The sequence below is a fragment of the Oryctolagus cuniculus genome, chromosome 3 (genome assembly GCF_964237555.1).
Source record: "Oryctolagus cuniculus chromosome 3, mOryCun1.1, whole genome shotgun sequence".
In the NCBI taxonomy this organism is placed as follows: domain Eukaryota; kingdom Metazoa; phylum Chordata; class Mammalia; order Lagomorpha; family Leporidae; genus Oryctolagus; species Oryctolagus cuniculus.
The window spans coordinates 33,623,857-33,646,430 of record NC_091434.1 but is presented as its reverse complement, the minus strand read 5'-3'; the positions used below and the strand labels follow the sequence as shown (position 1 = coordinate 33,646,430).

The window sequence follows — 22,574 nt, the reverse complement described above, 5'->3', positions numbered from 1 at the left end:
TTACAGATTTATTTGGGGCTGAGAGGTGTGTGATCAGCTCATGTTCAGCTTCCCAGTGCCCGGGACCTTCTTTTCCTTGGTCTGCGCCCTTGCTGTGTAGGGAATTTATGATAGGTGGGCTTCAGTTGGTCTGGATGATTGGGATCAAATGAAAGTGGTAGTTAGTTACCTTCTAAACTCAGACCTGGAATTCCCCTAAACAAATCCCTCTGGACAGCATTGGCTGTCAGGGTTTTATCTATTGGAGGAAGAAATGATTTTTTGTTTGATGATTAGAATCTTGTTGGGCCAGCTGTATCATTCCCTCAGTTCAGTGAATTCCTTTCGATAAAAAACAGGCAAGGACACTTTTGGACTCGGGGAGACAGACACAAGGCTGGATCTGCCTTTGTTTTAGTTGAAAATCAAAGTTACAGACACACACAAAGAGAGAGAGAGAAAGAGAGAAAGAGAGAGAGCGCGTTTGCATCTGCCTGTAATGGCCAGAGCTGGGTCGAGCCAGGAGCTTCATCTGGGTTTTCCAGGACACGGGATGGCAGGGACCCAAACACTTCTGCTTTCACACTTCTGCTTTTAACTGGGAGCTGGGTCGGAAGTGGAGCAACTGGGACTATAATCTGCACTCAGATACGATGTCCAAGTCACAGGTGCGGCTTTACTCACTTCAGCACCGGTGCTGTACCCGCCCGTCTTTTTGTTTGAGAATTTTTGCAGTATCCTATGTCCCAATCTCTCATCTTAGAACTGTTTGCAGTAGGATGTACATTTGGGGTAGCCTGGGCCACAGTGTTCTCGTGCGGGAACCATTTGCAGTACCAAATGCACCAGTCTGCTCCTCTTGGAATTTTTGTGGTTCCCTCTGCCCAAGTAAACTCATTTTGGGACTCTTTGGAGTGCCAAAATGCCCAGTTTTCTTACCTTGAAATTTTAGGGTACTGTGGGCTCCAGGCGGCTCATCTTGGAACCTCCCAGAATTGCTTGCGCCCCGAATGGCCACCACCCTGTCCTGTGCAGTGCCACAAGCTCTGCTGCTCGAACGGAGACCTGCGCACCACATCTATTCCAGCACCATGCCACGTGCTCCGCGGAAAGCAGTGCCACTCACCAAGGACTCAGCTCTTCCAGCTCCCTGGTTTAGGTTGGGAAAGTATGGCAGTCGCCGACAAAGAAACAACGCACTCGAACTGTAGCGATTGAGCAGCAAGCGCGCCCACAGGGCGGAGCGCTCTTCGGCTGGGGTCGTTGTCTGTCAGTGGGTAACTAAACTGTGCCGGTTGTTCTAACAACGTACCCCAGACTTGTTTTGAGCAAGTGCAGTAAGATGCAGGCAGGAGCGTGACCGCCAAGAAGGAAGCTTTTTTATATTAGACACCAGAGGCACAGCGCCACACAGGGCCACAGCAGGGAAGTGCCCAGTGCCATGAGCAACCAGAGAGCAGACTTGCGGGCGGGAGTCTTACGGTGGTTCTGAATAAAATAACGTAAAGAAGCGGTACAAATCTAGGATTGCTCTCCACCTTTTTTTTTTCCAGAATTTTTTTTTTTTGTAAAAAACGTAACCATTTTAAATAGTGCGAAGTGTAATCATTCGCCTTGTTGTACAACTTATCCATTAAACATTTTTATCCTTCAGATATGAAGCTTTAGGAACATGTATGATTTCAGAAATATCTGCACCAAACTAAAGGCATCTTTTACTTCCTTTTGTCCACACAATTTTTGAAGTGTCTTTGTATAACTAGTAAACAGTAATGGTTTCTCGCGCTTCTTATAGCCTTTGGTAAACCTGTTGTCTGCTGTTTCTAAGATTTGGAATACTTCAGATCCTTAAAAGGAGTAAGAGCAGGCAGTTTTGTGCTTGCTTGCTTGCTTTTCTTTTTCTTTTTTTTTTTCTTTTTGAGGTGCTTTCAGATTGTTTCCCATAAAGGCTGCACCACTGTGCTTGCTCACTAGGAGTACCCGAATCCAACCTCTCCACGTTCTCACCAGTGCCTGTTGTCTTCTTTTATGGCAGAGATTTTATTGGTTGTGCTAAGGATCAATAAACACACTTCCATTTGTCCACAATTTTTAGCAGATATTTTATTTATTAATTTGATACACAGAGAGAAAGAGAGTGCTCCCATCTGTTGGTTTACTTCCAGGTGTCCGCAGTGAGGAGGGAGGAAGGAGCAAAGCCAGGAGCCCGGTTGCCCACCGCCACCCTCCTAGGGTTGCAGGGACTCTTCACCTGCCGCCTCTCAGCTGGAATCAGAAGCAGAGGCCAGGATTTGGATGCAGGCACTGAGATACAGGCTGCACACAACTGGTGTCTTAACTACTAAGCCAAATACCTACCCCTGCCCACAATTCTTTTTTTCTTTTTTAAAGATGTATTTATTTGAAAGGCAGAGTTACAGAGAGGCAGAGGCAGAGGGAATAAGAGAGAGAGAGAGAGAGAGACTGTAACAGCTGGGGCTGGGCTGATCCAAAGCCAGGAGCCAGGAGCCTCCTCCAGGTCTCCCACGTAGGTGCAGGGGCCCAAGGATTTGGGCCATCTTCTATTGCTTTCCCAGGCCATAGCAGAGAGCTGGATCGGAAGAGGAGCAGCCAGGACGCGAACTGGCGCTTATATGGGATGCCGGCACTGCATGCTGCGGCTTTACCCACTACACCACAGTGCTGGCCTCATGTCCACAATTTTTTTTTTTTTTTGACAGGCAGAGTGGACAGTGAGAGAGAGAGACAGAGAGAAAGGTCTTCCTTTTGCCGTTGGTTCACCCTCCAATGGCCGCCACGGCCGGCGCGCTGCAGCCAGCGCACCACGCTGATCCGAAGGCAGGAGCCAGGTGCTTCTCCTAGTCTCCCATGGGGTGCAGGGCCCAAGCACTTGGGCCATCCTCCACTGCCTTCCTGGGCCACAGCAGAGAACTGGCCTGGAAGAGCAGCAACTGGGACAGAATCTGGCACCCCGACGGGGACTAGAATCCGGTGTGTCGGCGCCGCAGGCGGAGGATTAGCCTAGTGAGCCGCGGCGCCGGCCCACAATTCTTAACACACTGTTCTGAACATCTGAGAGAGAATATCTTCCATCTGCTGGTTCATTCCCCACATTCCAAGGGCTGGACCAGGTAGAAGCCAAGAGCCCAGAACTAAATCCAGATCTGCCACGTTGGTGGCCAGGACCCCACCACTTGAGCCATCTTACGTTGCATCCTGAAATGACAATTATCACAATCAGACTTGAACCAGCATTCTGATACAGATTGCAGGTGTCCCAAGTAGTAGTTTAACCCCCTACCCCGGTGCTACAACTTCCACACCTGTGACTGTTTTTTCTTTTCTTTCTTTTCTCCTTTTTCCCTTCCCTTCCTCTACCCTCCTCTCCACCTCCCTCCCTTCTTCCTTCCTTCCTTGTCTGGGGCAGGCTGACACCAGGAGCCGGGAACTCCATCAGGGCTCCCTATCAGGGACCCAAGCACTTCGGCTATCTCCTGGCCGCTTTCCCAGTTCTGTTAGTGGGGAGCTGGATCGGAGGCACTCGGGTATGGGATGCCATCATCGAAAGTGGCAGCTTAACTTGCAGCACCACAATGACAGCCCCTGGGATTGTTTTCTAAACAGTCATTTCTGTGATTTTCTAGCTTAAAATTTGGAGAGAATTTTTTTCTTAAGAGGATATCAAACAGCAGCCTCTTCAAATATTGAAATGCTATTAATTCGCAATTTAATATTTTATACACTACATGTTCAAATGTTCAATCTTTCACAGCACGTAAAGTTATTAGGGAAGCTGGACTACCGTGACCAGAACTATTCCGGCGTGTATACAGTTCTGACAGAGAGAGCCAAGATCAAGGAGTGGTTTTCTTTAGGAAACAATTCGACTGGAAAACAGTATGGGAATAGAAGTAATTTAAAGTGTTCAAGACCTACTATTTGGAGGACTGTGACTCCGAATTGCCATTTAGCATGCTTTTGTTTTGTAAATATAAATTCTAATTTGGTCACCCGCTGGACCACCTTTTCTTCCTTGTTTGGTTTGCTTTAGGGTTTTCGCTTCTTGAAGCTGCGCTTCTTATCTGTCTCTGATCTGTAAGGGACTATCGGAGGGGAGCAGACTGGCACAGCCCTCAACTGTAAGATGATTAGTCCCTCCTTCTTAAAGAAGAATCTTCAATTTTTTTTTTTCATTTTGTTTGAAAGGCAGAGAGAGAGAGAGAGAGAGAGAGAGATCGAGATCGAGATCTGTCAACTTAATCACTCCTGAAATACCAGCAACAGCCAAGGGCTGGGGCCAGACTGAAGCCAGGAGCCCGCAACTCTGTCTAGGTCTCCCATGTGCATGGTAAGGAGCCAACCACTTGAGCCCCCAGGATGTGCTTTTGCAGGGAGATGATTCAGAGGAATAGAAGCCAGGACTCTGAACCAGATTCTACAATGCGGGATGCAGACATTGCAAACAGCAGCTTAACGACGGTGCCCAGTGCTTCCTTCCCAAGTAAAATCTTGAGAACGGCTTGTATTTAGGAGACCAAACAAATTTTTCTCCTGCTCTCTTTTGATGTTTATCTGCTGAGCTCCTGGTAATATCAAGTAGCAAACTCTACTTTTGTTTCCCCATGGCCATGTTGGTAGTCTGCTTCTTCTCTAAAGTGTCCTCATTGGAGTTGGGGCGGGGACGGGGTGGGGACTAAAGCGACAGAATCCCAGGAAGGTCCCAATGTAGAGACCTCGGGCTTTGGCCCTCTTTCCCCTTTGCTGGTGCCTTTGGATTCCTGGTGTAAGATTATTCCTTCTCCAGGTTAGGGCACGTAGTGCTGGAGTAGCTCACCGCTCCAAGGACCCGGGGAACATCTCCCTGTTCCCTAATATTCCTGTCTTCTAATCCAGACTGGTTGGTTCTCCTTAAAGTGAGGTGGGGAGTTCCCTCTGTGTATTTTTTTTTTAATGATTTGTTTTTATTTCTTTGAAAGAGAGAGTGACAAGGAGGGGAAGAGAGAGAGAATCTCCCATCTGCTGGCTTATTCCCCAAATGGCTGCAGCGGTCCGTCCTGATCTCTCATATGGGTGTCAGGGACCCAAGTACTTGGGCCATCACCAGCTGCTTCATTAACAGGGAGCCGAATTGTAAGTGGCATAGCCAGAACTGTGAACTCCAGTGTGGGTTGCAGGTGCCCTAAATGGCAATTTAACCCTCTGTACCACAGTGTCAGCCTCCACAGAATGCTTTTTATTCTGAACCGATGCCTAAGTATCCAACCTATGACCAGAGATCGTTCTCATAGGAAACTTGTTTATACAGACGTTCCTGGATTTTTTTTTATGGTGTTGCATCGCAGTAAGCTCATTGCAAGTTGAAAATTCAGTAAGTGGAAAATCCATTTAATATACCTAGGCTAGTGAACAGCAGAGCTTAGCAGCCTGGTGCACTGCAGGGTATTATTTGCTTCCCCTCGTGATCTCGGGGCTGACTGGGAGCTGGGCTCACTGCGGCTTCTCAGCTGCGAGACAAGTATCGTGCTGTTGCATAGTGCTAGCCTGCGAAAAGAGCATAATTGAAGCACGGGTGCTACGAATGCGTATGGCTTTCCTACCATCACGAAATGGAAAAATGATTAAGTGGAACCATTTTCTGTGTGGGACTGTCTGTACTGGCAGATGTCTTTGTGGCTCTTTTTTGACTTATGTCCAGTGTATTCCTACAGAGACAGATACTCTCTAGGAAAAACTGGACCCAGAGAGTTTGGGTCGCAGTTGCTGTCTTTGCGGCACAGCGAATCCCATAATGCAGCAGATGCAGTGCGTTAATAATGACAGGTCCGAGAGGGCAGAGGGCAGAGGGCAGCCTGTCTCTCAGAGCCAAGGAGCAGGGGGATGCATCTTGGATATACACCCTCAACCAGCAAGTAGGGGGAGAGAGAGAGAGAGTGGGAGAGAGAGAGAGAGTGCAGCGCGCGCATGCGAGGGTGTGAGCTCAGACTTAGTTTCTTTCTCTTCAGCTCTAGCAGAACCTGAGTCTCCTCATTTTTTTTTTTTTTTTCAGGCAGAGTGGACAGTGAGAGAGAGAGACAGAGAGAAAGATCTTCCTTTTCTGTTGGTTCACCCCGCCAATGGCCACTGCGGCCGGCGCGCTGCGGCCGGCGCCCGCGCTGATCTGAAGCCAGGAGCCAGGTGCCTCTCCTGGTCTCCGATCCAGGTGCAGGGTCCAAGGACCTAGGCCATCCTCCACTGCACTCCCGGGCCACAGCAGAGAGCTGGACTGGAAGAGGAGCAACTGGGACAGAATCCGGCGCCCCAACCGGGACTAGAACCCGGTGTGCCGGCGCCGCAGGCGGAGGATTAGCCTAGTGAGCCGCGGCGCCTCATTTTTTAGTTTTCCATTCTGCAGGTGAATCTTTAATTTCTTGCTTTGCCTGCTTTCCCTTTGCTCCTCTTTTCCCTTTCTCAAAAAAGGTCTTTTTATGATTATGATTATGATTATTTGAAAGGCAGAGCAACAGAGACACAGAGAGATTGTCAGTCTGCTGATTTAGTCCCCAGATGCTCACAACAGCTGGAGCTGGGCCAGGATGAAACTAGGAGCCCTTAACTCAGTTCAGATCTCCCATAAATGGGGCAAGAATTCTGGTACTTGAGCCACCACCTGCTGTTTCCCAGGGTGTGCGTAAGCAGCAGGGAGCTGGGTCAAAAGCAGAGAATTTGGAACACTCTGATATGGGATGTCCATATCAGAGGCGGGGTGGGTGGGGGTGGGGGTGGGGAGAGGTCTTCTATCTGCTCCTTCTTTCCCCCAACTGCAGGATCTGGGCTGGGCTGAAGCCGGGAGCCAAAACTCCTTCCAGGTCTCCTACATGGGTGGCAGGAACCCAAGTATAATTGTGCCATGATTTGTCATCATTTACTGCATCCCACACGTATTAGCAGGAAACTGGATCACAAGGGAGAGAGTAGCTCAGACTCCAACCGGTGTTCCTGCCACAGTCCCAAGCTGTGGCTTAAACTGCTATGCTACCATGCCCCACCCCTTCCCTTGTTTGCACTTTTTTGTTCGAAGATTTATCCTTGCCTACTGCCTTTTTTTTTTTTTTTTTGCAGGAGCAGGAAGAGCTGACAGCCTCGCTGGTCCTTTGGGCACTTCCCTCCCTGCCCTTTCAGGAATGCTGACCTTTTCTGGAGCATCTGCCAGCAGGGAGGGCATGAGTCATGTGCCTGGCCGCAAGGGAAACGTGAGAGCATAACTGGGAAGTTCAAGGATGAGGGTTGAAAACAGGGAGCCTTTGAGAGCTTGTGTGGCTGTTCTAAGCAGGGGAGTGCAGCTAGCTGTGTATGAAGATCAAGAATGGCCCTCCTGGGGCCGGTGCTGTGGCTTAGAAGGTTAATCCTCCACATGCAGTGCCAGCATCCCATATGGACCCTGGTTCGAGCCCCGACTGCTCCAGTTCTTTCCAGATCGCTGCGTATGGCCTGGGAAGCAGAGGAAGATGGCCCAAGATCACCCACGGGGGGCTTCAGATTGGTCCAGCTCTGGCCGTGTGGCCATCTGGGGAGTGAACCAGCAAATCGAAAACTTCTCCCTCTCTGTAACTCAGTCTTTTTGTTTTAAATGACCGTCCTTTATCAAGGAAGGGACGGGAACGGAGAGTGGTGAGAGAGCGAGGGGCACCTGCCTCGCCTGCCAGATGGAGAACAGAGAGCCCCAAAGCTTCACAGAAGCATCTTTGGATAGGGAGTCCTAGGGGAGTCTGAAAGTGACTCTCCCTAGGCCTGGCTTTAAGGTGAGACATTAGGCACACACAGCCCAAAACCCTCTCTTTTTGTTTTTGGGAGACTATTGACCAGTAGGAGCTGATTTTGTGGAGATAATTTTTCCTGCAACCCAGATATCAAGACCCAGCAATTATCAAGACACAAGAAAAGCACAATTGAATTTTCTTTGTCACTACCTTGTCGCCTCTCCCACCCCACCACCTTTTTTAGTTGCTAAACCTTTGTTCAATCTGTGCCCAGAGGAGAGCTGTCCTGTCAGAACACAGAAGCTCATCCATGTGTTAGAGTAAATTGGTTTCCTGGGAATTCTAAGTCCCTTAAATTCGTATTTTGGGTGCATGAGAAGTAGGTAGGGAACCTCAGTAAATCCTGGGGGCCAGTCAATCCAGCTGCATCATTGTTTGTCCCAGGTGATGGGAGACAAGTAATGGGAATCATTGGAGAGGAGCGTATTGACAAAAGCAGAACACAGATGGACGATGGTTAAAATATTTGGGTGCTGGCAGAGATCATAGACGGGCCAGCGTCAGGTTAGGCATCAGGGGAAGCTGGATTTGTCACGTTGATTGATAAATCTCAGATCTGGTGTTAGCAGATGACTTTTATCATTTGGCTCTTAATTTTTTATTTTATTAAATCATTTTTCTTTGTTTTCATTTTATTTGCAAGGCAGAGAGAGAGAAAATCTTTCACCCGCTGATTCACTCCCCAAATGGCTGTGCGGGCAGAAGCCAGGAGCCTAGAACTCTGAGTCCCCCACAAGGGTGGCAGGGGCCAAGTACTTGGCTCATCATCTGCTGCCTTGCCAGGATTAGCAGGGAGCTGGATTTGGGCTCTGGTATGGGATGCCACCTCAGAAGCGGCAGCTTACCACACTGTGCCACAAGCACCAGCCACTGATTTAGAGCCTTAATTGAATGAGTGCTAGGTTGAAGTGGGGAAAAGGAACTCAGGGAAGCCAGTTGAAGCCACTGGGGACAGAGACACAAGGCTCAGGAGTCAGGGAGGAATCCTTTGGGGCCACACCGTGTCTTGGTAAGTCAATTCGCGGGAGGGTCGGCAACAGATACGCGGGAGCTGTAGAACTGAGTAGGAAGTTAACACCGCTGTAAGAGGGAGAGGTTGAGAAAAGAAAATCAGAAGGCAAATGATCAAAGCCCGCCACCATTGCAGCGTTTTGTGGCTCTTGGGAAACCAGGTGATGTTAGGGGTGGCATAAGACACGCGGTAGGTCGCCCTTCAATTATACACTGTTCCCCACCCTGCCTTTTTTTTTTTTTTAAGATTTTCGTTTATTTATTTGAGAGGCAGAGTTACAGAGATAGAGAGAGGTCTTCCATCATGGATCCAAATACAGGAGCTTCTTCTGGGTCTCCAACGTGGGTACAGGGGCCCAAGCACTTTCCCAGGCATTGCAGAGAGCTGGATCGAAAGAGGAGCAGCCGGGCCGCCAACCGGAGTACGGAATGCTGGCACTGCAGGTGGGGGTTTAACCTGCTTCGACACAGTGCCAGCCTGGCTTGTTTCCCTTTCAGTACTGTGGCAGTGGAGGGCATTTGCCATTTATTTCTAATGTAAATGATTGGGAGTCAATGAATTTTCTGATTAGAATGCGCCTCGGGGTTCTTCTGATTCCCGACCCAGCATTCTTTTTACACTGTTTGCCTTGGATCCAGTTTCCTGCTAACTTACCTGCAGTTTATAGTGTGGGCAAGCAGCTAGATCATGGAGCACCTATGATTTTGGGGCTGTGGGTTAATATTTTCAGTTTTTCTAATTAGTTTAATTGCAGTGGCACAGTGTCATCAATCTGCCTTGTGAATGTTCCTTCCCTGCCGCACCCCCCCCCCCCCTTTCTTTTTTAAAGAAACACCGTCTCAGGGCGGTCGTCCTGGCGCAGTGGGCTAAACTTCCGCTTGAGACGCCGTCATTCCATATCTGAATGCCAGTTCAAATCCGACTATTGTGCTTCTGCGCTGATGAGCCCGGGTAAAGCAGCAGAAGATGGCAGGAGCATTTAGGAGACAATAAATTAATTTTTTTTTTTTTGACAGGCAGAGTGGACAGTGAGAGAGAGAGACAAAGAGAAAGGTCTTCCTTTGCCGTGGGTTCACCCTCCAATGGCCGCCGCGGCCGGCACGCGGTGCACCGCGCTGATCTGAAGCCAGGAGCCAGGTGCTTCTCCTGGTCTCCCATGGGGTGCAGGGCCCAAGCACTTGGGCCATCCTCCACTGCACTCCCTGGCCATAGCAGAGAGCTGGCCTGGAAGAGGGGCAACCGGGACAGAATCCGGCGCCCCGACCGGGACTAGAACCCAGTGTGCCGGCGCTGAAGGCGGAGGATTAGCCTATTTAGCCGAGGCGCTGGCCAATAAATTAATCTTAAGAACAACATCAACAAAAAGAAATACTATTATTGCAGCTCAGACATGTTTGCGTTTTGTCTGTTGCTGTTATTTTTGGAGATGTGAGCTGGGGTTGGAGATCGTTACAAAGGTTGCTTCCAGAGCCGAGATGGGAAGTCTGTTCCCACATGGAATGTGTTTTCCATGGCGTCTCCCTCAGTGGTATTATCCTTTCGTTGCTCACGATTTTGAATGTGCAGCCTGTACATTTTGGTGAGACAGACAGGAGAGGTGCCTCCTAGCCTTTTTTCTCGTTCTCCTCAGGCTTCAGCAAGATCTTCAGGGATCTTCTGAGACCCTGGAAGGTCCTCAGAAGTGGTCTGCTTGGCTTTTTCAAACGAAAAGGGAGGCATCCGCAGGAATGATCAGTGAGTGAGTGAGTTGATGCGGGTAAGAGAATCTTGGAGAGTATGCCCCCTGAAGAATCCTAAGTTGTTCCGCAAATTTTTCTTTCTTTTTTTTTTTTTTTTTCCTAAAAGTGGTTAGGAAAAGTTCCTGGTGATGGCTCTTGTCATTCAGACCCAGGCTTAAGTGATGTTTTTTTCTTTAAATACTTTTCATTTGTTTATTTAAAGATTTATATATTTGAAAGGCAGAGTTAGAGTAGCAGAGGCAGAGGGGGAGAGAGCTTTTCCATCTGTTGGTTCACTTTCCAGATGGCTGCAACGGCAGGAGCTGGGCTGATTCGAAGCCAGGAGCTTCTTCTGGGTCTTCTGCACGGGTGAGGCGGACTAAACACTTGTGCCATCTTCCGCTTCTTTCCCAGGCTGTAGCAGAGAGCTGGATCAGAAGTGAAGCAGCTGGATCTTGAACCAGCACCCATATGGGTAGTCAGCACTTCAGGTGGCAGCTTCACCTGCTAAGCCCAGTGCCGGGCCCCTTATTTTTATTTATTAAAAGGCGGTGAGGGGCGGGGGCAGGAGGAGGAAGAGAGAAAGAAATAGAGATCTTCCATCTGCTGGCTCCCTCCCCAAATGGTTGCAATGGCCCCTGACGATCCAGGCTGAAGGCAGGTGCCAGGAACTCTACGCAAGTTTCCCACTTAGGTGGCAGGCAGGGTCCGAAGCACTTGGGCCACCCTCCACGGCTTTCCCATTTCACACTAGCAGAGTAGATGGGAAGCGGAGCAGCGCAGACTGCGCTGTACCGGCTGTGCTACTGCACTGGCTGCGGGTTTAAGTGCTCTCGCTGTTCAAGTAGCTGGGGAACTGGTGCCTAGTGTACGCTGAGCTGCTTCTGCAGGAGCTGGGCGTTTGGTGCTGGATCTTCTGGGGATCGAGGGGCTCGATGTTTGGGCGGTGGAGGATGTTCGGGGAGAGAAGGATACAAAAGAGAGGTAGTGGGGATGGGAGGGATACAGAGTTGCTGTAGGGTGTACTGAATCAGAAAAATGTTTCCGAAGACGCAATTTAAAAGCCTGACAGTTTGAGTGAGATTTAAATCATTTAGCTGACTTTCAGCTTTGTGATACTAGATGAAATAAGCAGACCTTCGTGTATTTGAGATTTTTTTTCCTCTTTTGCTTTACATCTCCCCTTAGGTGGATTAATTTGGAGGTGTCAAAGGAACCCTACAAGGATGATTGTTATTAAAAGAGTCTTGAGTAGACTTTTGTAGGTGAGACAGAAAGCGGACAGTGTGGAGACCCCGGTGGTAAAGGATTTTGATGACTGAGTTCTCTGGAGAGAACTGGATCGAATAGAACAGGGCCTCATGAGGAACCAGGAACAGAAGTTTTCCAGCTGAGGAGTTGGAAATGAACCCCAGTGTACACAAGAAGCCAGAAGGAAGAACTTTGAGCTCAGGAGTCACGGATGGCAAGAAGCCTGGTGCTCTAACCCCCTCTCAGGGACTTCGCTCAGAACGGTAAGAATCAAAAACCACCCAGAGCACTGGATTCGGAGTCAAAATGACCACCAGACACTCAGACGAGTGTTGAGACGGAAGTCACCGAACTTGTCAAGGGGTGTCCTGTTAGCTGGATGGCAGTCGGCACCGGTAATGACAAAGGTCAACGGAGTGCGTATGAGTTAAGTTGGTGAAGACTGGTTAATTCTGTTCAGTAACTACTGGCAGTAGGGGAAAGAACCAGGCTCCATTCTGATTTGTGCAGAAGGGATTTGGCCATTTTAAAGGAATCGGTAGAGTCAGAGACATGAAATTGAATCAAAGGGCTTCCAGGTCCCTGGGGGTGGAAGGGCACAGAAGCTTCGTGCTCCCAACCTCAGATGTTGCCCTGTGCATCTCCTTGGTCTGGCTCGTCGGTAGCCTCTGTAATATCCTTTATGATAAACCAGTGAACGTAAATTTGCAGCAGCTATGAAAAGCTTCTCCTGAATCCACCTTTGATTGTTAGTGAACAATTGCTCAGATGCTTCAGCGCTAATTACAATAATGAAAAGGAAACACACGATTCCCATATTAAGTGAATTGGGGATACATTTGCAGATTTGGAAACCGTGAGTTTGCTTTAGGTGTGGATCATTTGGAAGAATATATGAAACAAATGTACTTTGGCCGGCGCCGCGGCTCACTCGGCTAATCCTCCGCCTGCGGCGCCGGCACCCCGGGTTCTACTCCCGGTTGGGGCGCTGGATTCTGTCCCGGTTGTCCCTCTTCCAGTCCAGCTCTCTGCTGTGGCCTGGGAGTGCAGTGGAGGATGGCCCAAGTACTTGGGCCCTGCACCCACATGGGAGACCAGGATAAGCACCTGGCTCCTGCCTTCTGATCAGCGCGGTGCGCCAGCCGCGGCGGCCATTGGAGGGTGAACCAACAGCAAAGGAAGACCTTTCTCTCTGTCTCTGTCTCTCTGTCCACTCTGCCTGTCAAAAAAAAAGAAAAAGAAGGCCGGCGCCGCGGCTCACTAGGCTAATCCTCCGCCTAGCGGCGCCGGCACACCGGGTTCTAGTCCCGGTTGGGGCGCCGGATTCTGTCCCGGTTGCCCCTCTTCCAGGCCAGCCCTCTGCTGTGGTCAGGGAGTGCAGTGGAGGATGGCCCAGGTGCTTGGGCCCTGCACCCCATGGGAGACCAGGAAAAGCACCTGGCTCCTGGCTCCTGCCATCGGATCAGCGCGGTGTGCCGGCCGCAGCGCGCCGGCCGCGGCGGCCACTGGAGGGTGAACCAACGGCAAAAGGAAGACCTTTCTCTCTGTCTCTCTCTCTCACTGTCCACTCTGCCTGTCAAAAAAATAAAAATAAATAAAAAGAAAAAGAAAGAAACAAATGTACTTTATGTGGCTCCTCAGTCCTGCCAATGACAGACATTTTGTTTTCTTTTAAAGGTTTTTTTGTTTATTCGAAAGGCAGAGTTACAAAGAGAGAAGGAAGAGAGGGAGGGAGAGAGCCGTGTCCTATCCTCTCTGCTTCACTCCCCAAAGAGCTGCATCGGCCCTGGGCAGGGCCAGGGTGAAATCAGGAGCCAGGAGTTTCATTTGGGTCTTTCACACGGGTGCAGGGGCCCAAGGACTTGATCCATCTTCCACTGCTTTCCCAGGACATAGCACAGAGCTGGATCGGAAGTGGAGCAGTCGGGACTCCAAGCGGCATCCACAAGAGATGCCGGCGCTGCAGGTGACAGCTTTATCTGCTACACCACGCCAGCCCCAGACTTATTCTGAAGCTCTTGGATGTGTGAATGTTAGAAGTTCTCTGCCCAATTAATGTGGAGTTTGATGGCGTGGAATTACTGTGGAGATCAGAGAGCCATCTTGGAAGTCAGGTAACTAATACAGTGTTGGTGGCTACTTGTGCTGATTGGGCACTATTTAATCCAGGCACACTCAGATCTGATTTTTTTTTTATTTTTATTTATTTTTTATACTATTTTTTAAGCTTTTATTTAATGAATATAAATTTCCAAAGTACAACTTATGGATTACAATGGCTTCCCCCCATCAGATCTGATTGTACATGTCCAGTGGAGAATTTTACTTGAAAAGAAAAGATTTTTTTCTTTTTGTCTGTCCTTGCCATAGTGAATCCATTTTAGTTGTCAGAGTAGCAGGTATACAGTGGCTTGAAGCACCTGAACATAGGATTTACTCTAGACGGATATTTCCTTACATCGTTGACAGAATTTGGAGTTAATTCAGATGCAGAATCAGGACACTGAATCTTTTTTTTTTTTTTTAAATATGTATGTATTTACTTGAAATGTAGAGTTACAGAAATGGTAGGAGAAACAGAGAGAAAGAGCTGTTCCATACACTGGTTCAACCCTGCATGGTGGCAACGGCGGGAACTGTGCAGGTCTACAGCTAGTAGCCAGGAGCCAAAAGCTTTTCCCAGGTCTCCCATGTGGGTGCAGGGGCCCAAGTACTTGGGCCATCTTCCGCTGCTTTCCCAGGCCATTAGCAGAAAGCTGGATCAGAAATGGAGCAGCCAGGTCATGAAACGGTGTCTATGTAGGATGCCTGTGTCGTAAGGGGCCGTTTAACCTGTAGCCCCACAGCATCAGCCCCAGCACACTGAATCTTTTTTTTTTTTTTTTTTTTTTTTTTTTTGACAAGAGTTAGACCGTGAGAGACAGAGAGAGAGAGAGAGAGAGAGAGAGAGAGAGGCCGGCGCCGCGGCTCACTAGGCTAATCCTCCGCCTTGTGGCGCCGGCACACCGGGTTGTAGTCCTGGTCGGGGCGCCGGATTCTGTCCCGGTTGCCCCTCTTCCAGGCCAGCTCTCTGCTATGGCCAGGGAGTGCAGTGGAGGATGGCCCAAGTGCTTGGGCCCGGCACCCCATGGGAGACCAGGAGAAGTACCTGGCTCCTGCCATCGGATCAGCGCGGTGCGCCGGCAGCAGCGCGCCAGCCGCGGCGGCCATTGGAGGGTGAACCAACGGCAAAGGAAGACCTTTCTGTCTCTCTCTCTCATTGTCCACTCTGCCTGTCAAAAAAAAATTAGAGAGAGAGAGAGAGAGAAAGAAAGAAAGAGAAAAGACTTCATTTCCGTTGGTTCAACCCCAAAATGGCCGCTACAGCCGGCGCGCTGCGCCAATCTGAAGCCAGGAGCCGGGTGCTTCCTCTTGGTCTCCCACACGAGTGCAGGGCCCAAGCACTTGGGCCATCCTCCACTGCCTTCCTGGGCCACAGCAGAGAGCTGGACTGGAAGAGGAGCAACCAGGACAGAACCCGGGGCCCCAACAGAGACTAGAACCCGGGGTGCTGGCGCTGCAGGCAGAGGATTAGCCAAGTAAGCTGTGGCGCCGGCCAGCACACTGAATCTTAAAAGGTATTATAAAAGTTCAAGGTAATATCTACAAATAAACAGATTTTACCTTCTAGGCAGGCGTTGTAGCACAACAGGTTAAGTTGCTGCTCCCATGGGATGTCTACATCCCATTTGGGTTCAAGTTATGGCTACTCCTTTTGATGCAGCTTCCTGGTAACACACACCCTAAGGCAGCAGATGATGGCTCAAGAACTTGAGTCCTTGCCACCTGTGTGGGGGACATGGATGGAGTTCTTGGCTCCTTGTTTCTACCTACCCCCATCCCGACTGTTGTGGGTATTTGGGGAATGAACTGGTTTATAGAAAATTCTCTCTCTCCCTCCCTCCCTCCCTCCCTGCTGTCTCTCCCTCTTTTTCGGTCACTCTTCAAATAAATAAATATACAAATATTTACAAATTGTGCTCTCTTGCTATTAAAGTGCATTTGAAATAGGAAGGATGCTTAAACTGTGCAGAAAATTTGTCTTCAAATATTTAGTACAGAAACTGAAGAGTATTTTCCTACAGTATAATGAATCACATTGAATTGATAGCATTTTTGCAAGGAAGCAATGAGTGTCTTCCAGGCCATTGAATGAGTTTAATTACTGCCACAAACAAATCACCATCACTGACAGCCTTTGAGGAAAAATCAGATAAACCATCAGCAGTAATTGCAGCAGTACCTTGCACAGAAGGACAGATTTGCCATATTTCTCAGAACGTTCACAACAACTGAGAACTGCAAGGAGACAAAGCCTTAAGAATTTCCTTCAGTTAGTGATAATGCATCAGAAAACTCTGATTCTGATAGAAACATATAGATAATGTGTTTTATTAGTCAAGGCCAAAAAAACCCTGTCAAATTAACATACAAATTTAGCCTTGACAACTACAGTAATATAATTATGGCTCTTTTGTACTTTCCCAGATCGATTTTAATTCTAGAGATACTTGCTCTAACTGTTCTTTTCATTTGGTTTTTACCAAGTCATATAATTTTTGAGTATAGTGTGTTTTGCCAGAAACAAATGAGAACATATTTGTGACTTAAGTATATATCCTGGGTAATGTTCCCAGATTAAGTGACTTCCATACTCAAAAGAAAAAAAAAAAGCAAAGCACCCAGGACTGGTCATTGTAAATTAAATGTGATCAGGCAGCTTTGTCGGCTGGCAGGCTGTTATCTAACTTAGGATCCTATCCTCCCACAAGACCTGGAGACAAACAAGGCTTATCTTTCTTGTTGAAAACATCCAATGGCCTTGAGACCTTTGATAGAGAAGCTTCTGAGTTGCAAGAACTACACCCTCTAAAGTACAACAGCGAGCCCTTTTCAGTAAATGCACTAGGAAAGGGATATCAGGGGCCTAGCACTGGGTGTGTGTTGGCGAGGACGTATAGTAACTTTTCTGGCAGCATGGAGCCGTCACCAGGAGGCACTTTAAGGAGAACAGAGGTCACTCAGAGAGGCAGCCCCGTGCTGCTAGATGGCATGCTGGGGTTGGGCTCATCTCTGAGTGCAGGGGTGTGGGTGGGGTGATGTGTGCCAGGAGTTCTGCAGTTTTTACTCTACGCAAGCTACACTGCATCCTGCACAGCCTGGTGCTCTTCCAGGCATTCTCCAGGTCTGTCTTGGAACCGTTTGGGCGATTGTTCTTGTTTTGGAGCCCTTTAACCTCAAGTATGCCCCAGCATTTTCTTTTAAATAATATTTATTGTATCTATAGGTTATAGGGACAGTATTGTGGCGTAGCAGGTAAAGCTGCCGTCTTTGCTGGCATCCCATATGGGCACTGGTTCGAGTCCTGGCTGCTCCTTTTCCAATCCAGCTCACGGCAAATGCCCGTGGGAAAGCAGTGGAAGATGGCCCAGGTTCTTGGGCCCCTGCATGCATGTAGGAGACCCCAGGAGAAGTTCTTGGTTCCTTAGTTCAATCTGGCCCAATCCTACCCATTGCAGCCATTTGGGGAATGAACCAGCAAATGGAAGATTTCTCTCTGTGTGTCTCTCTCTCCCTCTCAGTAACTCTGCCTTTCAAATAAATATAATAAATCTAAAAGAATACGGAGCGGGGGGAGAAAGAGAGAGAGAGAGAGAGAGAGAGATATCTTCCATCTCTCCCCAAACGGCTGCAATGCCCTAGAATTGGGCAAAATAGAAGCCAGGAGCCTGTAACCCCATCTGGGTCTCCCATGTGGGTGGCAGGGGCCCAAGCACTTGGGCCATCTTCCTCTGCTTTCCCCGGGTGTGTTAGTAGGAAGTTGGATCAGAAGCGGAGTAACCTGAACTCAGTCACCTGTCTGGCCCGCTCCCAGTCATTTTCATCTTGGAACTATTTGGGGTCAAAAACACCCCAGCATTTTTGTGTTTGAATTGTTTGGGCTACAAAATGCCCCAACATTCTCATCTTGAAACCCTTGCTCAGCGCTTGGGGGACGAAACGCCCAGCATTCCCATCTTGGAACAGTTTGGGGTACAGATATGCCTCAGCAGGCAGGTGTTGTGGCGCAGCAGGTTAAGCTGCCACCCGGGGCACAGGCATCCCATATGAACAGTGGTTATAATCCCACCTGCGCTAGTTAAAATCCAGCTTTTTGTGTGTGTGTGTGTGTGTGACAGGCAGAGTGGACAGTGAGAGAGAGAGACACAGAGAGAAAGGTCTTCCTTTGCCGTTGGTTCACCCTCCAATGGCCGCCACGGCCGGGGCGCTGCGGCAGGCGCACCGCGCTGATCCGATGGCAGGAGCCAGGTACTTATCCTGGTCTCCCATGGGGTGCAGGGCCCAAGCACTTGGGCCATCCTCCACTGCACTCCCTGGCCACAGCAGAGAGCTGGCCTGGAAGAGGGGCAACCGGGACAGAATCCAGCGCCCCGACCGGGACTAGAATCCGGTGTGTCGGCGCCGCAAGGCGGAGGATTAGCCTAGTGAGCCATGGCGCCGGCCAAAATCCAGCTTTCTACTAATGTGCCTGGGAAAGCAGCGGAACATGGCCCAAGCGCTTAGGTCTCTGCACCCACGTGGGAGACCCAGATAAAGTTCCAGGCTCCTGGTTTCATCCTGGCTCAGCCCTGGTTGTTGTGGCCACTTGGGGAGTGAGCCAGCAGATGGGAGATTCTCTCTCTGTCTCTGTGCCTTTCAAACAAATAAGATTATAAAAAAACACCCCGCATTCTCCTATCGAAACTGTTGCCCCCCTCCCTCCTGCCGTGATCTCAGAACCATTCGTGTGTTGTGTGCCCCTATTTTCAAGCTCTTTGGGGGTACAGTGCACCTCATTCTCATCTTGGAACGCTTTGCAGTGCTGCGCGACACTGCACCGCAGCTCCCAAGCTGTGAGTTGTGAGGTCACAGCAGTCAGGCCCCGACAGAGAAATCACACAGTGGTATCCATCAAACAGCATGTAGGCACACGCCGCAGCGCTCTCTCTCCAGCGGGGACTTCTGTCTGTCAGGCTGGTTACCGAGCCCACAGCAGTCTATCTGGGTATCCTGATACCCTACTCATGGCGCCCATCGTTCTAATGCGCCCCAGACTTGTTTGAGCAGGTGTAGTAAGCAAGAAGGAGTTTTGAAATTGTACCCATGTTCCCCTAGACCCAGGAGACACAGCACCATGCAGGGCTACACAGGGAAATGCCGAGTGAGATAAAAAGGCAGAGGTGGTGGTGAGGGTGACCTGCAGGTGGGCGGGAACTTTTTTCTCAGGAAGAAATGAATCAAGCAGGGTCAGCAGGCATACACACATAGACTATAGTTTGTAGGCTGTGCCAGTGGTTTGGTACCTAGCCCTGCAATGATTAGAACGGGGGATAGTGTCCCAGACCCCAGAGGTCTGGTAATTGAGATGGTTGGGGCTAGGGTCCGGTGGATTGGTTGGTTTCATAGCAAAGACAAACTGGCAGGTCAGTTTGCTCTCTCTAGGAATTAGTTAATCCTGAGAGAGGTGGTTCCTCAGCCCTGAAAGTCCCCAGTTGCATGAAGAATACAGAAAATATAGTTGATACAATTGACTATGAGATGCTCCGACATTACAGAAATTTCTGGAACGCTTTCCATATCATAACATTTGAATGCCACCAATTAATTTCTAGAAATAGGGTCTGTGAAATTCACATTAGCCTCTAATTTTTTCCTTGTAGCCTCTTACACTCCAATGCAATAATTGGCTCTTTTCCCCGTAGCCTTGGACGCAATCGGCAGCTTTCGACGAAGCTGAATGTCCCCTTCCCCGCTGCTGGCTGCCGAGACTCATTAAAGTGGACGATGAATGTCAGCTTCGTGCTCGTTATGAGTAGCACTGGCCACGGACGTTGCTGCTCACAGTCTCTGAGAAGAACGGAAGGGTTTTGTGGTCTGAATCCGTGGTGGGAATGGCAAATGAGGTTTCCCCATGAAGCAGCAGGGTGTCCTGACCGTGGTGGAGTCTGCCCGCTGCTGAGTAGGGGGCACTCCTGTTAAAGACCAGGGGAACTGGAGAAAGAAAGTGCAAATCTGTCCGGTTGAATTGTGGATGACAGTTGGAGCCTTTTCAACCTGGTTTTTGTTAGGAGAGAGAGAGGGAGGAAGGGAGAGAGGGAGGATATTCTTGACAGATCAGTATATCCAGTTCCTCGTCACCTGGAGCCCAAAAGAACTATGAGAATCCACAAACCTCTCGGTCTCTACAGAGACTTTACAAAGAAGATGATGTCTGCCAATATGTATTAAGAGAGCCCTTGCAAAAGAAGATAGGAACCCAAGACCAAGCACCTGAGGTTCAGCATCCTACTACTCTACGCGTTCTGCAATAGCAATGCTGGGGAATTGCCCTGAGGAAACAAGGGTACTAAGAAACCAGGGAGGGGAGGCAGCGCTGAGGCTGAACGAGTTAAGCCGCCACCTGCAATCCCAGCATCCCATATGGGCGCTGGTTCAAGTCCAGGCTGCTCCACTTCTGATCTAGTTCTATGCTAATGCACCTGCGAAAGCAGAGGAGGATGGCTCAGTCCTTGGGCCCCTGCCAACCACACGGTAGACCGGGGATGGAGCCCTGGACATTGTGGTCATTTGGGAGTGAACCAGCAGATGGAAGATTTCTCTCTCTCTCTTCTCTGTCTCTTCCATTCAGTGTGTCTTTCTAATAAATGTATTTTTAAAAAAGATTTATTTATTTATTTGAAAGAGTTACACAGAGAGAGGAGAGGGAGGGAGGGAGGGAGGGAGGGAGAGAGAGAGAGAGAGAGAGAGATCTTCCATCCGCTGGTTCACTCCCCAGATGTCCGAAATGGCCAGAGCTGCGCTGATCCGAAGCCAGCAGCCAGGAGCTTCTTCCGGGTCTCCCACACGGGTGCAGGGGCCCAAGGACTTGGGCCATCTTCTACTGCTTTCCCAGGCCACAGCAGAGAGCTGGATCGGAAGTGGAGCAGCCAGGTCTCAAATCGGTGCCCATAGGGGATGCCGGTGCTTCAGGCCAGGGCATTAACCCACTGCGCCACAGCACCAGCCCCTCAAATAAATGCATTTTTTAAAAGAGGCTGTAGAATATGCTAAACTTCTGGCTAAGAGAATGAAGACCAAAGAAAATTGCCAGCAATTGATTGCCAAGATTCAGAGGCTGTCTTCTCAAGGGCTTCCATTTCTTATTAGTCCAGTGAAAAATGAGAATTTTTAAAAGTAAAAATAATTAAGACTAGACCTCAAAAAAGATTAATTATATATTGTTGCAAATGGACAAGTGGAGATTTTAAGTAGAGTGAAAGGCTTAAGAATATATTTTCATATTGATGACCTCATTGTATGAAAAGGATAGCAATTCTTTTAAAAATGAACGATCTTTATTCACTTATTTTTATTTATTTGAAGGGAAGTGGAACAAGAGAGACAAATAGATTTCGCATTTGCCAATTCACTCCCCCAAATGGCTGTAGCAGCCAGGGCTAGGCAAGGCTGAAGCCAGGAGCCCAGAACTCAATGTAGGTCTCCCACATGGGTGGCAGGGACGCAAGCATTTGAGTCATCACCTGCTGCCGTCTGGGGTGTGCATCAGCAGGGAATTTGAACCCAGGCATTCTGCTATGAGATGCAAGTGTCCTTAAGCGGTATCTTAACAGCTGTATCAAACATCCACCCCAATAGTAATGCCTTTTTTCTTTTTTCTTTTTTTTTTTAATTGGGCTAAGTGTTTCTGGTGCAGTGGGTTAAGCCTTGGCTTGCAACACTGGTATCCCATATGGGAGACCTAACTGCTTTGTTTCTGATCCAGCTCCCTGGTTATGTGCCTGGCTCTTGGCTTCAGGCTGTCCCAGCCTTGGCTGTTGCAGCCATTTGGGGAGTTAACCAGCAAATGGAAGATTCTCTCTCTGTCTCTCTCTCATCCTCCTCTATTTCTACCTCCTTCTCCTCCTCCTCTCTCCTCTCTCTTGCTCTTTCAACTCTGCCTTTCAAATTAAATAAGTAAATACTAACAAAAAAGAATTTCTGTAGGATGCAGGAGGATTGAAGATATTTGCAGTCTCCTCTCCACACTTACTACTGCAACTTTAACTGGAGCTTCACAAAGTTTGTGGAAAATTACATTGAGATATGAATTTGTTTTGGTGCAAAAAAGGCTGAAATACATGCACAGGTCTTCCATAATACACATCTCTATGAACTTGCTGAAAACCCACCGAATGCATAAATTTTAACTTTTTTGTGCCCAAATAATCTTATTTGCTAATTTCCGTTTTCCATGAATGCTTCTGATCAGGTTAGTGCTTTAGTTTGCATTTTTATCCACCGTGTTGTTACAATAACCAGCTGTGGGAACTAGCGCTAGCATCTTGCCCTCTTCTTCGTGAATGTCATCTTTGTCTGTCTTACAGGAACCGGCAAGACAGTATGGAGCCGTGTTTGTGATCATTCTTGTTTATTTTTAAATTGTGATTTGGATGGCACCTAGGGGTGATTGTGTTACAGTAAAAGATAATTTATGTATTTTAAATGCAACATAGAAACTTTATTTAACAAAAGTAACAGGTAAAGCCAAACAGGTGTTTGCATGAAGAGAAAAACTGACTGGAGAAAACTGTATGGTAAACACCTTACAGTAAGCTACCTGCAGTTGCATTTAACTGAGCTCTGTCGTGAAGGATAATCTCATGCAGGTGTGGATGAGTGATTTGTACATTTCCCAGGTGTTCATGGAATATACATAATACACATACGCGTTACATTTGGAAAAGAATTGGTGATCTCCAG

General features: G+C 48.6%; 1 long non-coding RNA gene across 1 annotated transcript; it reads left to right on the top strand.

The window, feature by feature from the left end:
- Positions 1 to 426: 426 nt before the first annotated feature.
- On the top strand, positions 427 to 19,664 carry LOC127491711 (uncharacterized). The gene is made up of 4 exons (XR_011387147.1): positions 427 to 4,327; positions 7,078 to 12,019; positions 13,646 to 13,870; positions 19,538 to 19,664. It is a non-coding gene; the product is annotated as an uncharacterized lncRNA (long non-coding RNA).
- Positions 19,665 to 22,574: the final 2,910 nt, after the last annotated feature.